Consider the following 16,380-nt stretch of genomic DNA (forward strand, 5'->3'; position numbering starts at 1 on the left):
CCGCCAACCAGGAGGAAAGAGCCTGCTTACCCACAGGTTGCCCTAATTTGTTTGGATGGAAAGAGACGAATAACTGAGTGCTCTTCCTGTGGGCAACTGTACGGTCTAGATAGAAAGCTAGAGCCCGTTTACAGTCAAGGGTACGCAGAGTCTGTTCCCCTGGGTTGGAGTGATGCCTGGGAAAGAAGATAGGTGGTATGATGGATGTGGTCTGCTTGTTACAGCGGTTGCTACCCCTAATTGATCTGGATGTCGCTTGGATGCAGATACGGTGCTGCTCTCTAAATTGGTGGTGGGGTGGAGAGGAATTAGGGCTGGAGGGTACTGGAAGCCAATAGTAAAAGGTGGGAGAGAGAAAAAGGGAAAAAAAATAGATAAAGTGTGTAGCTTGCTGGGCAGACTGGATGGGCCGTTTGGTCTTCTTCTGCCGTCATTTCTATGTTTCTATGATTAATATGAAACTCCGAAACGACCTTGGGCAAAAACTTAGGGTGAGTGCGGAGTACCGCCCGGTCCTGCAGGAGTTTAGTGTAAGGTGGATAGGTGACTAGGGCCTGTAACTCACTAACCCTGCGAGCAGAAGTGATAGCTAAAAGGAATAAAAATTTCCATGTGAGATATTTAAGGTCACAGGAGTGGAGAGGTTCAAAAGGTGGTTTCATGAGCCGACCGAGAACCAGATTAAGGTCCCAAGAAGGGGCCGGAGGACGTAAAGGTGGCTTGATATGGAGCAAGCCTTTAAGAAATCGTGTTACGAGGGGTTGTACCGAAATAGGGACATCCCCGATTCCTTTATGGAAGGCGGCTACCGCGCTGACATGAATTCTAATGGAAGAGGTCTTTAGACCGGATTCTGATAAATACCAAAGATAGTCCAAGAATTTTGGGATTGGACAGGAAAAGGGATCAAGGGACTGCGAAGTGCACCATGATGTGTACCTTTTCCATTTATAGGAATAAGATTTTCCTGTGGAAGGCTTCCGTGAAGCAATCAGGACACGAGAAACTGATTCGGAAAGGTTAAGTGGTTGAAGGATTAACCTTTCAACATCCATGCCGTCAGGGACAAGGCTTGAAGATTGGGATGGAGTAGGCATCTGTCATTTTGAGTGATCAGATGCGGGTCCGTTCCCAAGGGAATGTGCCTGCGGATGGAGAGATCCTGGAGTATGGGAAACCACACTTGGTGCGGCCAGTGAGGTGCTATCAGGATCATGTTCCCTCTGTCCTGACGTAGCTTCACGAGAGTCTTCGAGAGAAGAGGAAGTGGAGGGAATGCATAAAGCAGACCGGTTGCCCACGTGAGGGAGAATGCATCTCTGGGCCGAGAGTGCTTGCTCTGAATTAGGGAGCAGTAATTTTCCACTTTGTGGTTCTGAGGGGACACAAAGAGGTCTATTTGGGGATACCCCCATTGCTGGAAAAGAGAGTTCGCTACCGATGGATTGAGCAACCACTCGTGCGGTTGGAAGACATGGCTCAGTTTGTCTGCCAAGACATTGTTCACTCCCGGCAAGTAGGTGGCCCTGAGGTACATCGAGCTGGAGAGCGCTTCCGCCCAAATCTGCGCAGCTTCCTGACACAGAAGGAAGGAGCCTGTGCCGCCTTGCTTGTTGATGTACCACATTGCCACCTGGTTGTCCGTCTGAAACAGGATTACGTGATTTGATAGGGAATCCTGAAAAGCTCTGAGAGCATATCGGATTGCTCGAAGTTCCAGGAAATTTATCTGGTGTTTGGCTTCCTCTAGAGACCAAGATCCTTGCGTCTGTAGATTGTTTACATGAGCTCCCCAACCGATGTTGGAAGCGTCGGTGGTGAGAATGATTTGAGGATCTGGGAGATGAAAGGGCAATCCCTGGAGGAGATTGGTGTGATCTTTCCACCAGGCGAGAGATAGACGGAGTCCGTCGGTGATGTAAACAATGGTTGACAGAGGCAGAGTGGCTTGAATCCATTGTGACCTCAGAGTCCAATGCATGACTCTCATGGCCAGGCGGGCCATTGGTGTCACATAGACTGAGGATGCCATGTGTCCCAGCAGGACGAGGAATTGGTGAGCTGTTGCAGTGTGTTGAGACTGCAACTGGTGAGCTAGAGACATGAGGGTTTGAACTCGCTGCTGAGGGAGAAAGGCTTTTGCCTGTAAGGTGTCCAAGTCTGCCCCAATGAAGGATAAGGTTTGAGATGGGAGTAAATAGGATTTCTCGTAATTGACAAGAAATCCTAGAGATATTAGAGTGTGAATGGTCAGGTTCAGGGAGGACCGAGCGACTTGCTGGGTTGGGGCCCTGATCAGCCAGTTGTCCAGATAGGGGTAGACATGGACACCTTCCTTCCCGAGAAAGGCTGCGACAACTACGAGGCATTTGGTGAAAACTTGTGGTGCTAGGCCGGTGCTAGGCCGAAAGGGAGCACTCGATACTGGTAGTGCTTTTGGCCTACTAAAAAGCGGAGATACTTGCGATGAGCCGGAGCTATTGCAATGTGGGTGTAAGGTCTCGGAGGTCTAGAGAGCAGAGCCAGTCTCCTCTTTGTAGCAGAGGTAGAAGAGAGCCTAAGGTTACCATCTTGAACTTCTCTCTTTGAAGGTACTTGTTGAGGGCTCGTAGGCCCAGAATTGGACGAAGTCCTCCTGACTTTTTTGGGATCAGAAAGTACCGGGAATAGAATTCAAGGCCTTGTTGTGAAAGAGGGACAGGTTCGATTGCATTTGACTGGAGAAGGAGGGAAACCTCCTGCTCCAGAAGGACAGAGTGGCCGGTTAGTCCCCATTGTTTGCAGAGGTGGGGAGTCCGGTGGAAGAGTTAAGAAGTTTAGGTGGTAACCCTGAGCAATGATTGCTAGTACCCACTGGTCGGTTGTGATTGAGTGCCACTTTTCATTAAAGTGACCTAATCGACCTCCCACTGGTATGCTTTTTAGAGGGATCTGGCTTCCGCTCTCCAAGTAGAAGTCAAAAACCCGAAGCAGGCCCTGGCTGAGGAGCTGCTTGCGGTTTTTTGCTTTCGAGGCTGAGATTTTGTTGGTGGGGATAATATTTCCGTGTACGGAAGAATGATTTCTTAAGAGTCCTTCTTGAAGGGCTGTTTAGAAGGGAAATCAGAAGGTATCGATGGGAGCTGCTTGAGGGTCTCATGATGGTCCTTTAATTCAGCAACTATTTGTTGAATTTGTTCTCCAAATAGATTATACCCTAACCAGGGCAGGTCCGAAAGTCTGTCTTGAACTTCTGGGCGAAGATCAGAAGACGTGAGCCAGGCCCAGCGTCTTGCCGAAATGGCAGCTGCAGACACTCTAGTGGAAGTGTCAAAATATCATAAACTGTTCTAATTTCATGTTTTCCTACTTCAAAGCCCTTAGTTACAAGGGCTTGAAGATGTTGTTTGAATTGTTCAGGCAGGGTTTCAGAGAAATCTTGTATTTGCTTGAAAATGACCCTATTGTATTGGGTCATGTACGGCTGATAAGAAGCTATCCTGGAGATAAGGATGGCCCCCCTTGGTATACTCGTTGACCAATATTATCTAAGAACTTGTGTTCTTTGATAGGAGGTATAGATGAGTATGGCTTCGTCCTTTTTGCTTTCTTTTGGGCTGATTCAACCACTGAGTGGTGGTCAAGCTGAGGTTTTTGAAAGCCAGGTGCTGACTGTACGAGATAAGTAAAGTCAGCTTTTTTATGTACTGGAGCAATGGATCCAGGATTCTCCCAATTCTTTGTTAGGTCAAGAAAAACCTGATGAATTGGAATGGAAGTGATCACTTTAGGGGCATCCAGGAATTGGAGAAGCTCCATCATCTGGTGCCTGTCATCTTGCTCCGTCTGAAGCTGAAAAGGGACCAATTCCGACATTTCCTTCACAAAATTGATGAAAGAGAGGTCCTCTGGAGGAGAACGCTTTCTACTTTCAGTAGGAGAAGGTGGTGAAGGTAAATCATCGTGTCTGTGGACGTATCATCCCCCCAGGTGTCATAAGGATCAGCGGGCTGACCTGTAAGACCAGGAGGGGGTTGGATACCCGAAGGTCCCGGCTGAGGCTCCGAGAAAATCGAAGGAATCACCGGGGGCACCGAGAATGCCCTGGCGGGCATTGGTGCCGGCATTGAAGGCGCCGATGTGCGTATCGCCCCCGATGAATGAATCGGTGGCGAGGGACAACCTGGCATCGATGGTTGAGGCACAGCTCCCGAAGGAGGAATGTGGAACGGTGTTTCTCCTCCCGATGAAGCTGTCATCGGGGAGCGCACCGGGGCTGTCGGCGACCCAGGAATTACTGGTGGAAGGGCAGTCATGAGCACTTCCATCCGGGAAAGCAGCATGCCAGCGCTGCTGGAATCGGGTCGGTGACCGGTTCCACTCTCGGCGCCGGAGGGACCTGGAACCAGTGCATCGCCTTGTCGATGGCCTCCTGGACCAGCCGGTCCAGTTCTTCCGGAGACCTGGGTTAACAAGACCCGGCTCTGTAACGGAAGAGGGAGGCTGAGGCAGAGCCAGAAAGACCACCTTTACAGGCGGAAATCGCGACTCCCAAACCCCGATCGGGTGAAGGTTGCCTCGATGTCTCGGTCGCAGAGGGAAGTGGACGGTACCCGGCTCCTGGCCGGGGCTTCTTCGATGGAGGCTCGGACGGTATCGAGGTCGATGACTTCGGTTCCTCGAGGGTCCGAGACTTGCGATGCCGATGATTCTCCCTCCGATCCCCTCGATCTTCGGGGGAAGGGACGGGAGTCGATGGCCGTGGAGACGTCGATGGCGGACGGTCACCGGAGGATTGTCACGGTGGTGCGACTTTGACGGTGCCGGTTCCGAAGACGTCGATGCAATGGACGGCGTCGGGGTGTGAGCACGGAAAAGGAGTCCCATCTTCTCTATTCTGGCTTTGTGACCTATAGGGTGTCATCAAGGCACATTTGGTGCAAGTCAGGACGTCATGCTCACTACCTAAACACAATACGCAGACTCTATGAGGGTCTGTGATAGACATGGTGCGCATACAATCTGGGCACTGACGGAAACCCGACGCCATGGCCAAGGGGAAAAAATTGAGCCGCGGTACGGTCAACGGCCAGTAGGCCGCAAGGGCCAAACTCAACGGTAATAGACGAAAAACGGCAAAAAAACTTACCGAAGTACTGCGGACTGAGTAAAGAAAGAGGAGGGACCCCTGTGGGGCAAATGTAACCTTAAAGAACTCCGTGAAGAAATTCCTGTCAGGAATGTGGTCAGAGCTCCTTAACCGCGAGGCCTACTGCTGTGTGGAAAAAAGAAGGCTGAAGGGGGACCCCTGCTGGCTGCAGGGTTGGTGCCATGCTGGGCATGCCCAGTAGAGGCCAGTCAAAGTTCTAGAACTTTGACAGAAGTTTTCCGTGATTGGGCTCCGTCCTGTGACGTCACCCATATGTGAGGACTACCATCCTGCTTGTCCTGTGAGAAACAATTTAGTAATTAAAAATCCCAAATAGTCTTATTAATTTAAACCCAATACCTTAACAATTACTATATACAGATTAATAAACCCCATATTTAACCAATTAATTTACAACAGATTAAACTGAATAGGTGTTCTTCGCTCAATCACAACTGCTTGCAGACTCCAAATAGCAGATCTATGGATCAGGCAGCAACTGAAGTTTGAAAGTACTTTTAAACTTGATTCATGTTATAATGAAACCACAGTCTTAGTGGAGATGTGTTCAGCAAAACAGTAGTTCAACTAGGTGATGCATGTATTAAAATGTAGGACAAAAGAATATTCAGGAAATTTCCACTTTTGATGGACTAGGACCTAGATTTATCAAAATGAGGTAAATATCGCATGCGATGGGACAAGGGGCATGTTTTATGGTAATAGGGAGTTTATCGCAATTTGCACTAATACCTAGTGAAGAGATAAGTTACCGCAAATTGTGATAACTTTTTCGCACTTTGAGATAAGTGTCAGAAAGCAAATGTTGCTTACCTGTAACAGGTGTTCCCACAGTACAGCAGAATGTTAGTCCTCACATATGGGTGACATCATCAGGATGGAGCCCAATCACGGAAAACTTCTGTCAAAGTTTCCAGAACTTTGACTGGCCCCTACTGGGCATGCCCAGCATGGCACGAACTCTGCAGACAGCAGGGGTCCCCCTTCAGTCTTATTTGATAGCTACAGGCAGTGCCGAAAAATAAAATGACAAAACGTTACGAACCCAACACCGCGGGGCGGCGGGCGGATTTCGTGAGGACTAACATCCTGCTGTCCTGTGAGAACACCTGTTACAGGTAAGCAACATTTGCTTTCTCACAGGACAAGCAGGATGGTAGTCCTCACATATGGATGAGTACCAAGCTGAGGATGTCCGAACATGCACCAAATGTACCCAACGGCGTGCAACAGGTACAACAACTGGGGTGGAATTTGGTAGAGGGCATCCTGAACCCCACCGGGCAGGCGGAAAGGGTGTTGGTACATCACGTTAGAAATAGGTTACGCAGGACAGATTGGCCGAAGATGGAATCTTGTCTTCCGGCTTTGTCCAAGCAATAGTGGGCTGCGAAAGTGTGGAGAGCGCTCCAGGTGGCAGCCCTGCAAATGTCAGGAAGCGGCACCGATCATAGGTGTGGCTACTGAAGTCGCCATGGCCCTCACAGAGTGTGCTTTAACACGGTCTTGGAAAAGAATGCCTGCTTGCTGATTGCAAAAAGATATGCAGTCCGCCAACTAGGAGGAGAGAGTCTGCTTACCCACAGGTAAGCAGACTCTCTCCTCTGCCCTAATTTGTTGGGATGGAAAGAGACGAATAACAGTGCTTTTCCTGTGGGCATCTGTACTGTCTAGGTAGAACGCTAGAGCCCGTTTACAGTCGAGGTTATGCAGAGCCTGTTCCCCTGGGTTGGAGTGGGGCCTGGGAAAGAAGATAGGTAGTATGATGGATTGATTAATGTGAAACTCCGAACTACCTGAGGCAAAAACTTAGGGTGAGTGTGGAGTACCGCCCGGTCCTGCAGGAGTTTAGTGTAAGGCGGATAGGTAACTAGAGCCTGTAACTCACTAACCCTGCGAGAGCTGAAGTGATGGCCAAAAGGAAAATCACTTTCCTTGTGAGATATTTTAGGTCACAGGAGTGAAGGGGTTCGAATGGTGGTTTCATGAGCCGCCCAAGAACCAGATTAAGGTCCCAAGAAGGGGCCGGAGGACGTAAAGGTGGCTTGATATGGAGCAAGCCTTTAAGAAAACGTGTTACGAGAGGTTGTACCGATATAGGGACATCACAGACACCTTTATGGAAGGCAGCTACCACACTGACATGCATTCTGATGGAAGAGGTTTTTACACCAGATTCCGATAAATGCCAGAGATAGTCCAAAAACCTTGGGATTGGACAGGAAAAGGGATCAAGGGACTGCGAGGTGCACCATGATGTGTACCTTTTCCATTTATAGGAATAAGATTTTCTTGTGGAAGGCTTTCGTGAAGCAATCAGGACACGAGAAATCGAATCTGAAAGGTTAAGTGGTTGAAGAATTAACCTTTCAACATCCATGCCATCAGGGACAAGGCCTGAAGATTGGGATGGCGTAGACATCCGTCGTTCTGAGTGATCAGAAGCGGGTGCGTTCCCAAGGGAATGTGCCTGCGGATGGAGAGATCCTGGAGTATGGGAAACCACACTTGACGTGGCCAGTGAGGTGCTATCAGGATCATGGTTCCCTTTTCCTGACGGAGCTTCACGAGAGTCTTCGAGAGAAGAGGAAGTGGAGGGAATGCATAAAGCAAACCGGCTGCCCACAAGAGGGAGAATGCATCTCTGGGCTGAGAGCGCTCGCTCTGAATGAGGGAGCAGTAATTGTCCACTTTGTGGTTCTGAGGGGACGCAAAGAGGTCTATTTGGGGATGACCCCACTGCTAGAAGAGAGAGGTCGCTACCGAGGGATTGAGAGACCACTCGTGCTGTTGGAAGACACGACTCAGGTTGTCTGCCAAGACATTGTGCACTCCCGGCAAATAGGTGGCCCTGAGGTACATCGAGTGGGAGAGCGCTTCCGCCCAAATCTGCGCAGCTTCCTGACACAGAAGGAAGAGCCTGTGCCCCCCTGCTTGTTGATGTACCACATGGCCACCTGGTTTGTCCGTCTGAATCAGGATGACGTGATTTGATAGGCAATCCTGAAAAGCTCTGAGAGCATTTCACATTGCTCGAAGCTCCAGGAAATTTATCTGGTGTTTCGCTTCCTCTGGAGACCAAATCCTTGTGACTGTAGATCGTTCACATGAGCTCCCCAACCGAGGTTGGAAGCGTCGGTGGTGAGAATGAGTTGAGGTTCTGGTAGGTGAAAAGGCAGTCCCTGGAGGAGATTGTTCTGATCTTTCCACCAGGCGAGAGACAGACTGAGTGCATCAGTGATGTGGACAATGGTTGACAGAGGCTGAGTCGCTTGAATCCATTGTGACCTCAGAGCCCACTGAATGACTCTCATGGCCAGGCGGGCCATTGGTGTGAGATGGACTGAGGACGCTATGTGTCCGAGAAGGACAAGGAATTGCCGAGCTGTGCTGTATACTGAGACTGCAACTAATGAGCGAGGGACACGAGGGTTTGCACTCGTCGAGGTAGAAAGGCTTTTGCCTGTAAGGTGTCCAAGTCTGCCCCAATGAACGACAAGGTTTGAGATGGGACTAAATAGGATTTCTCGTAATTGACGAGAAATCCTAGAGAAATTAGAGTGTGGGTCAAATCCAGGACGATCGAGCGGCTTGCTGGGTTGGGGCCCTGATTAACCAGTCATCTAGATAGGGGGTAGACGTTAACACCTTCTTTCCTGAGAAAGGCAGTGATAACCACGAGACATTGGTAAAGATTCGTGGTGCTGATGCTAGGCCGAATGGAAGCACCCGGTATTGATAGTGCCTTGGGCCTACTAAAAACTGACTGGTACTTGTGATGAGCTGGAGTTATCACAATGTGGGTGTATGCGTCCTGAGGTCAGAGAGCAGAGCCAGTCTCCTCTTTGTAGATGAGGTAGAAGCGAGCCCAAGGTTACCATCTTGAACTTTTCTCGCTGGAGGTACTTGTTGATGGCACGTAGGTCCAGAATTGGACGAAGCCCCTGGATTTTTGGGGGGATCAAAAAGTACCGGGAATAGAACCCTAGGCCTTTTTGTGAAACAGGAACGGGTTCTATTACCCTTAACTGGAGAAGAAGGGAAACCTCCTGCTCCAGAAGGACAGAGTGGTCGGTTACTCTCCACACTTGTAGAGGTGGTGATTCAGGTGGAAGAGCAAGAAAGTTCAGGTGGTAACCCTGTGCAATGATTGCTAGCACACCCATTGGCGGTTGTGATTGATTGCCACATGCCGTGAAAGTGGCACAATCGACCCTCCCACTGGTATGCCTGGCAGAGGAATCAGGCTGCTGCTCTCCAAGGGAAAGTAAAAAACTTGAAGCAGGCCCCGGCTGGGGAGCTGCTTGTGGCTTTTGCTTCCGGGGCTGAGATTTTTGATAAGGCCTCGTAACTGGGGACCTTGTTGGTGAAGGATAGTACTTCCTTGGGCGGAAGAATGACTTTTTAGAGTCCTTCTTGAAGGGCTGTCTTGAAGGGAAGTCAAAGGTATCGATGAGAGCTGATTGAGGGTCTCATGATGGTCCTTTAATTCAGCCACTATTTGCTGAATCTGTTCACCGAACAGATTCTCTCCTATACAAGGCAGGTCAGAGAGCCTGTCTTGTACTTCTGGGCGAAGGTCAGAAGACATGAGCCAGGCCCAGCGTCTTGCCGAAATGGCAGTTGCAGACACTCTAGTGGAGGTGTCGAAGATATCGTAAGCTGTTCTTATTCTCATATTTTCCTGCCTCAAACCCCTTGACAAGGATTTGAAGATGTTCTTGGAATTGGTCAGGCAGGGTTTCAGAGAAGTCCTGTATTTGCTTAAAATGACCCGTTGTATTGGATCATGTACAAGCTGGTAAGAAGCAATCCTGGAGATGAGCATGGCCCCTTGGAACACTCGTCGACCAATATTGTCTAGGAACTTGTGTTCCTTGACAGGAGGGGTAGAGAGGAGTGAGGCTTCGTCCTTTTTTGCTTTCTTTTGAGCTGATTCTACCACAACTGAGTGGTGGTCAAGCTGAGATTTTTGAAAGCCAGGGGCTGACTGTACTAGATAAGTAGTGTCAGCCTTTCTGTGTATTGGGGCAATGGATCCAGGATTTCCCAGTTCTTTTGAGGAGGTCAAGAAGAACTTGATGAATGGGAATAGAAGTGATCACTTTAGGGGTATCCAGGAACTGGAGAAGCTCCATCATCTGGTGCCTATCATCTTGCTCCGTCTGAAGCTGAAAAGGGACTAATTCAGACATCTCCTTCACAAAATTAATGAAAGAAAGGTCCTCTGGAGGAGAACACATTCTACTTTCAGTAGAAGAGGGAGGTGAAGGTAAGGCATCGGTGTCTGTGGAAGTATCATCACCCCAGGTGTCATAAGGATCAGTAGGCTGACCTGTAGGATGAGAAGGGGGTTGGATACCTGAAGGGCCCAGCTGAGGCTCCGAGAAAATTGAAGGAATCACCCGGGGCACCGATGCCGGCATCGATGGTGCCGATCTTGAGGGGGAGAAACGGGAGTCGATGGCCCGTGAAGAACGTCGATGGTGGGTGGTCACAGGACGGTTGTCGATGCTGGTGCGACTTAGACGGTGCCGGTTCCGATGACGTCGATGCGATGGACGGCGTCGGGTGTGAGCACGGAAAGGAGTCCCATCTTCTCCATTCTGGCTTTGCAACATTTTGGTGTCATGAGTGCACATTTGGTGCAAGTCAGGACATCATGCTTACAGCCTAAACACATTACACAGACTCCATGAGGGTCTGTGATAGACATGGTGCGAGTGCAGTCCGGGCACCGATGAAACCCCAACGCCATGGCCATAGAAAAATCGAGTCGCGGTACGATAGACGGCCAGTAGGCCGCGAGGGCCAAACTTGACGGTAATCGACGAAAAACGGTGAAAAGCTTACCAGAGTACCATGGCCTGAGAAAAGTTAGAGGAGGGACCCCTGTGGGGCAATCTAATTTTAATTAACTCCGTGAGGAAAATTCCTGTCAGGAATCTCTTCAGAGCTCCTAAAACCACGAGGCTACTGCTGCGCGGAAAAAGAAGACTGAAGGGGGACCCCTGCTGGCTGCAGTGTTAGTGCCATGCTGGGCATGCCCAGAAGGGCCAGTCAAAGTTCTGGAAACTTTGATAGAAGTTTCCGAGATGGGCTCATCCTGATGATGTCACCCATATGTTGAGGACTACCATCCGCTTGTCCTGTGAGAATATGGTATTTCCTACATACAACCACTGGGGGGACCATGTTTACTATAGGGGGGGGGGAGAGAAGAGAGAGAGGGACTAGCCATAATGCCATCCCCTAGATATACCTATCTTGATGGACTCTCTACCTGGGTAACATCAAGCTAGGTTGAGGAGACATTACAGAAATATCATCTCTGGGTGAGTTTCCTCACTCCGAGGGTCATCAAATGTTCACAAGAGAGCACTGTTCTGTTCGTATGTCTCATGTTGAATGTCAAAGTGGCCCCTAACCCCATACACTAATACCTAAACCTCACCTCGAGTTACTAGGTGGGCCTCCCACAGAGATAAACTTATCTAGGGTGATGGCATTATGGCTAGGCGCTCTCTCTCTCTAGTCTGAAGCCCCTGATAGCTAGGTTGACACTCTTGGGAGCTTCAAACTACCAAAACCGTCATCTGCGACAAACATCACAACGGGTGATACAGCCGTAATGCAAGCTAATGCACGGCTTAACACTCATGAAAAAGTTGTAGCTAAAACTGGCGTTAAAGCCGTTGCAATAGGGCTTTGCAAAACAGTAACCCAGCCCACTCCCGCCCCTAATTCCTCCTCTTTTTTGGATTTGCATCGCACCATACGATATGGTTAAAGGTGTTTTAGCATGCGTTAAGGGCTTATCGCATGCGTTAACGGTGCTTTTTGCATGCAATAAGCCCTTAACGCATGTGAAAACGCCTTAGCGCATTTGATAAATGAAGGGGTAGGTCAAGCATATATATCCATTCTTTGGAAAGGCAAAAAACTTATCTTGTTTTCAGGATTATTTTATTTATGTATTTATACAATTTTGTATACTGCAATTTCTTACCCGCCCAATTGCCAGACATCTGTTCTGTTCTGACTGCCTACAATTTCACATAAACACATCAGAAACATAACATACTGAAAAACCAAAACAAAACCCTACACTCCCCCAAAGGCCTCCCGGAACAGATGAGCCTTCACCTTCTTCTGAAATATTTTATAATCCTGTAATTTATGGATTTCCAAAAGGAAGCCCATTCCACAAAGAAGGGGCAACCCAGAAAGCTCTATTCCTGGTCTCCTGCAACCTATCCTTTGACTGCTAATAAAGAACCCCCTCAAACATAATGATTACATCGGAGAATACCAATTCACTTGTGCTTTGTGTATGCAAATATATTTGATGAATATTCATTGTGGATATTCTGAAGAACAAGTTTATTTTTGCAATTCTTGAATACCAGAGCTGCTTACACCTTAAAAAAAAAAAAATCTAGTGACCAAATTATAACTTAAGATATAATAGTCCCTCCCATTACCTACCCTTTAATCCAAACAAATGCAGAAGTCTAAGGGCAAATACCATTTTGGAAGAGAAAAAAAAGAACAGTCTCTACCAGAGACCCAATGGTAATCTCAGATGACCTCAGGTTAGCCAGCCAGTAATACAAACAGTTTAAAGAGGGGTATGCAGCCGATGCATGGTAGCTCTACCTTAACATGGGGCTGTGGGTTAGGCATGACCCCTACCTCACAGGAAGCAGACAGCGATGGGCGACCTGATCCCTTTCTCCCTGGGATTAAAGAGGTGGATGGCGGCTGCGCTGAGGGCGGGCAACTACTACTACTCAGAAAGGGTCTGCTGATAAAGCTATTCAATAGGGACGCAGGGGGTGCAACTGATTATCAGAGGGCGCCCTGCAGGTTTTTCTCTGTCTCCATCTGCTGGAAGAGAGGCATAACCCACGGTCTGGACTGATCCAGGTACATACAGGGAACTATTCAATAAATCTTTGGAGATGGAAGTGGTTTTTTGCAGGGAAGAGAATGGAAATTACAGGCTGAGCTCAGCAGAGGAAACATTAATGGACACACTAAAGGAAAAGACAGTGAAGCATCTAGAATTCAGCAAATTACAGGATCCAAGACAACATGGTTTTTACTAGAAAGTGATTATGTCAAACAAATCTGATCAATTTGCTTGATTGAGTGACCAGAGAATTAGATCAGGGTCAAGTGCATATGCAATATACTTTTTGTTGTTTTTAATTTGATAATGTTTTTAAATATTTAATAAACACTTGAATCAGAAAGCCATGGCTAAGACAAATAACACACATAAAAAAAGAAACAAATACTAGAAATTTTCCATGTCTATCAGACCGGGTTGATAGGCCTTAGCAGGGGCTAGACCCCCGGTCAGATCTGAGGGTCTTCCCACATGGAGACCCTCCGAGGTGTTCGCCATATTGTCCGCGTGGTCACCATCAGCTTTGGCCCGGTTCGCCGCCCTGTCCACCGTCTCGATCTGTGCGCACAGAGGCGAGCCGTGCGCACAAATACCTTGTGCGCACAACATCGCGCGCACAAATACCTTGTGCGCACAACATCGCGCGCACAAATACCTTGTGCGCACAACATCGCGCGCACAAGTGCTGGGCGCACAGCGAAGAGCATAGACACGTGCTCACTGTGCTGGGCGCAACAACTTCGACCCGTGCACACATCGCTCTACACGCGCGCACCATACCTACTGCGCGCATCTTCGACGCACACCGGGGCGCACAACTGTATTGCACGCGCACAAACCATGGCACCACCTGAAAATAAGCTCAAAGCTCAGGGCCTTTGCCCAGCATGCCATATTACAGCTTGTACAGCATGAGGAGGCCTGTGTATACAGTGCAAAGAGGCCTTAGGGGACCCCAACTCATGGCCCTCCCCAGCCGGTTACCGGACCCCAGCCCCTCGAGTAGTACGCCGGACCTAGCATCACCACAGCAGGACCCCCCCGGGACACGGCGCCCCCTAGTCTAGACCCAGCTTCTATCTCCTGGGTGGAATTCTTCAAAGGTCTGCATACCTTCGTCCACATGCAACCGGGGCCTCCTACAATGCAGCCACAGGCACCACCAGAGGACCTCAACATGCCAGGATCCTCTATGCCCAGGGAAGTGATCCCACCACCGCCCAGAAGCCCCCACCTTCGGGGACAGACATCTCAGATGAGGAGTCAGAACCCCTGGAGGAAGGGGAACTCCCTCCGGGGACAGAACCCCATCGAACCATGAGACGCTTTCTTCACCAAGGACGAACTTCCCAGACCTGGTCACGCACAGCTTAAAAGAGCTTGCCATCCCGGGCACTAGTGCCTCGGGAGAAACCTAAGACGAACCCACTACTAGAGGGACTCCAGCAGACTTCCCGCCATTTCCCACTATTACAAGCCGTCCAGCAATTAATTGACCTGGAATGGGATGCCCCAGAAACCACGTTCAAAGGGGGCCGGTCTCTGGCAGCCATGTACCCTCTGGACCCTGCCCAAAAGATCTTCCTGGCATGTCCGAAAGTGGATGCCATGGTCTGCGCCGGTCCTCGAAGCGCACTATCCCAGTGGAGGGAGGAGCAGCACTCAAGGATGCTCAAGACAGACGTCTGGAATCTATCCTCAAAACAGTCCTTTGACGTCTCCGCCATGTCTTTCCAGATCGCAGCCTGCTGTGCCGTTGTGACACGCGCCTGCTTAGCACAGACCAGGAACAACACTCCTGGGGAAGCCCTGGGAACCAGCCATATCATTGTCGTGGGACGCCGCTTTGGATCTGGTGCGCACAAGCAGCTAGAGGAGTTTCATCTGCCATGGTAGCCAGAAGACAAATCTGGCTCCGAAACTGGTCAGTGACGCATCCTCCAAATCGAGACTCACAAGGATGACTTTCAAGGGAACACTCCTGTTCGGAAGTGAGCTAGAGAAGCTAGCCAACAAGTGGGGCGAGTCAACACTGCCACGGCTACCGAGAACAGGAATAAGAGAAACCAATGATCCTTCTCCCGAACCTCCAGGGGCAGAGGATCACAGTGCTTCAACCTATATAGAAGCTCATATCAAGCAGCCCACCCCCCAGGCCAGAGCCAGTCCTTTCAGAACAAGCACAATAAAAGGGGAGCCAGCCTCGGGCCCAGGCCCCAGTCGCACCCCACAATGAAGATCAGCCGACCCATCCAAAGGAAGAAGCCATAGGGGCCAGACTAGCTCTATTCTACCAAAGATGGGTCGAGATAACTTCGGACAAGTGGGTCCTATCCATCATTCGAGAGGGATATTACCTGGATTTTCACCACACCCCCTCCAAACAAGTTTGTGGAATCTCCCTGCCAAGACCCTTCCAAGAGAATGGCAGTGGAAGCTACACTGACCAGATTACTAGCCTTAGAGGCTATAACAACCGGTGCCTCCACAACAAATAAATACTGGCCATTATTCCATCTATTTTATCGTTCCCAAGAAGGAAGGAACATTCAGACCTATCCTGGACCTCAAGGCGGTCAACCGTTACCTGAAGATTCCCGCTTCCGCATGGAAACCCTATGCTCGGTAATAAGGGTGATACAACCGGGAGAGTTCCTTACCTCCCTGGATCTGTCGGAAGCCTACCTACACATTCCAATCCATCAATAGCATCAGCGTTTTCTACGCTTCTCGATCCTGGACCGTCACTACCAGTTCCGGGCACTACCTTTTGGGTTAGCCACTGCCCCCCGGACGTTCACCAAGATCATAGTAGTGGTGGCAGCAACACTGAGGAAGGAAGGAATCCGCGTGCACCCTTATCTAGATGATTGGCTGATCAGAGCGAAATCCCCAGAGGAAAGCCACCAGGCAACCAACAGAGTCAAGACACTACTGGAGAGCCTCGGGTGGGTGGTCAACACAAGAAGAGCTGCCTGAAGCCTTCCCAATCTCTAGAATACCTGGAGTCCGGTTCGACACAAAACAAGGCAAGGTCATCCTGACACCGACAAGGAGATCAAAACTAATGACCCAGTTACGAACCCTGTTGAGCGAACTTTGCCCCACAGCATGGGAATACCTATAAGTCCTCGGCCTCATGGCATCCACACTGGAAGTAGTCCCATGGGCACGAGCTCACATGAGACCCCCTACAACACACACTATTGTCATGATGGAATCCACTGTCCCAGAACTACACCGTATGGCTTCAGCTCCCGGACAGAGTTCGGGCCCAACTACGATGGTGGCTACAGGAGGCCTATCTGAGCAGGGA

The 16,380-nt window shown here is 49.5% G+C and overlaps 1 protein-coding gene across 2 annotated transcripts in view; it reads right to left on the reverse strand.

Moving 5' to 3' along the window:
• NCAPG (non-SMC condensin I complex subunit G) overlaps nt 1-16,380 on the reverse strand; it is a 455,902-nt gene that overhangs the window by 1,138 nt on the left and 438,384 nt on the right. The gene's annotated exons all lie outside the window — the stretch shown is intronic.

The sequence above is a fragment of the Rhinatrema bivittatum genome, chromosome 1 (assembly GCF_901001135.1).
Source record: "Rhinatrema bivittatum chromosome 1, aRhiBiv1.1, whole genome shotgun sequence".
NCBI classification, from domain to species: domain Eukaryota; kingdom Metazoa; phylum Chordata; class Amphibia; order Gymnophiona; family Rhinatrematidae; genus Rhinatrema; species Rhinatrema bivittatum.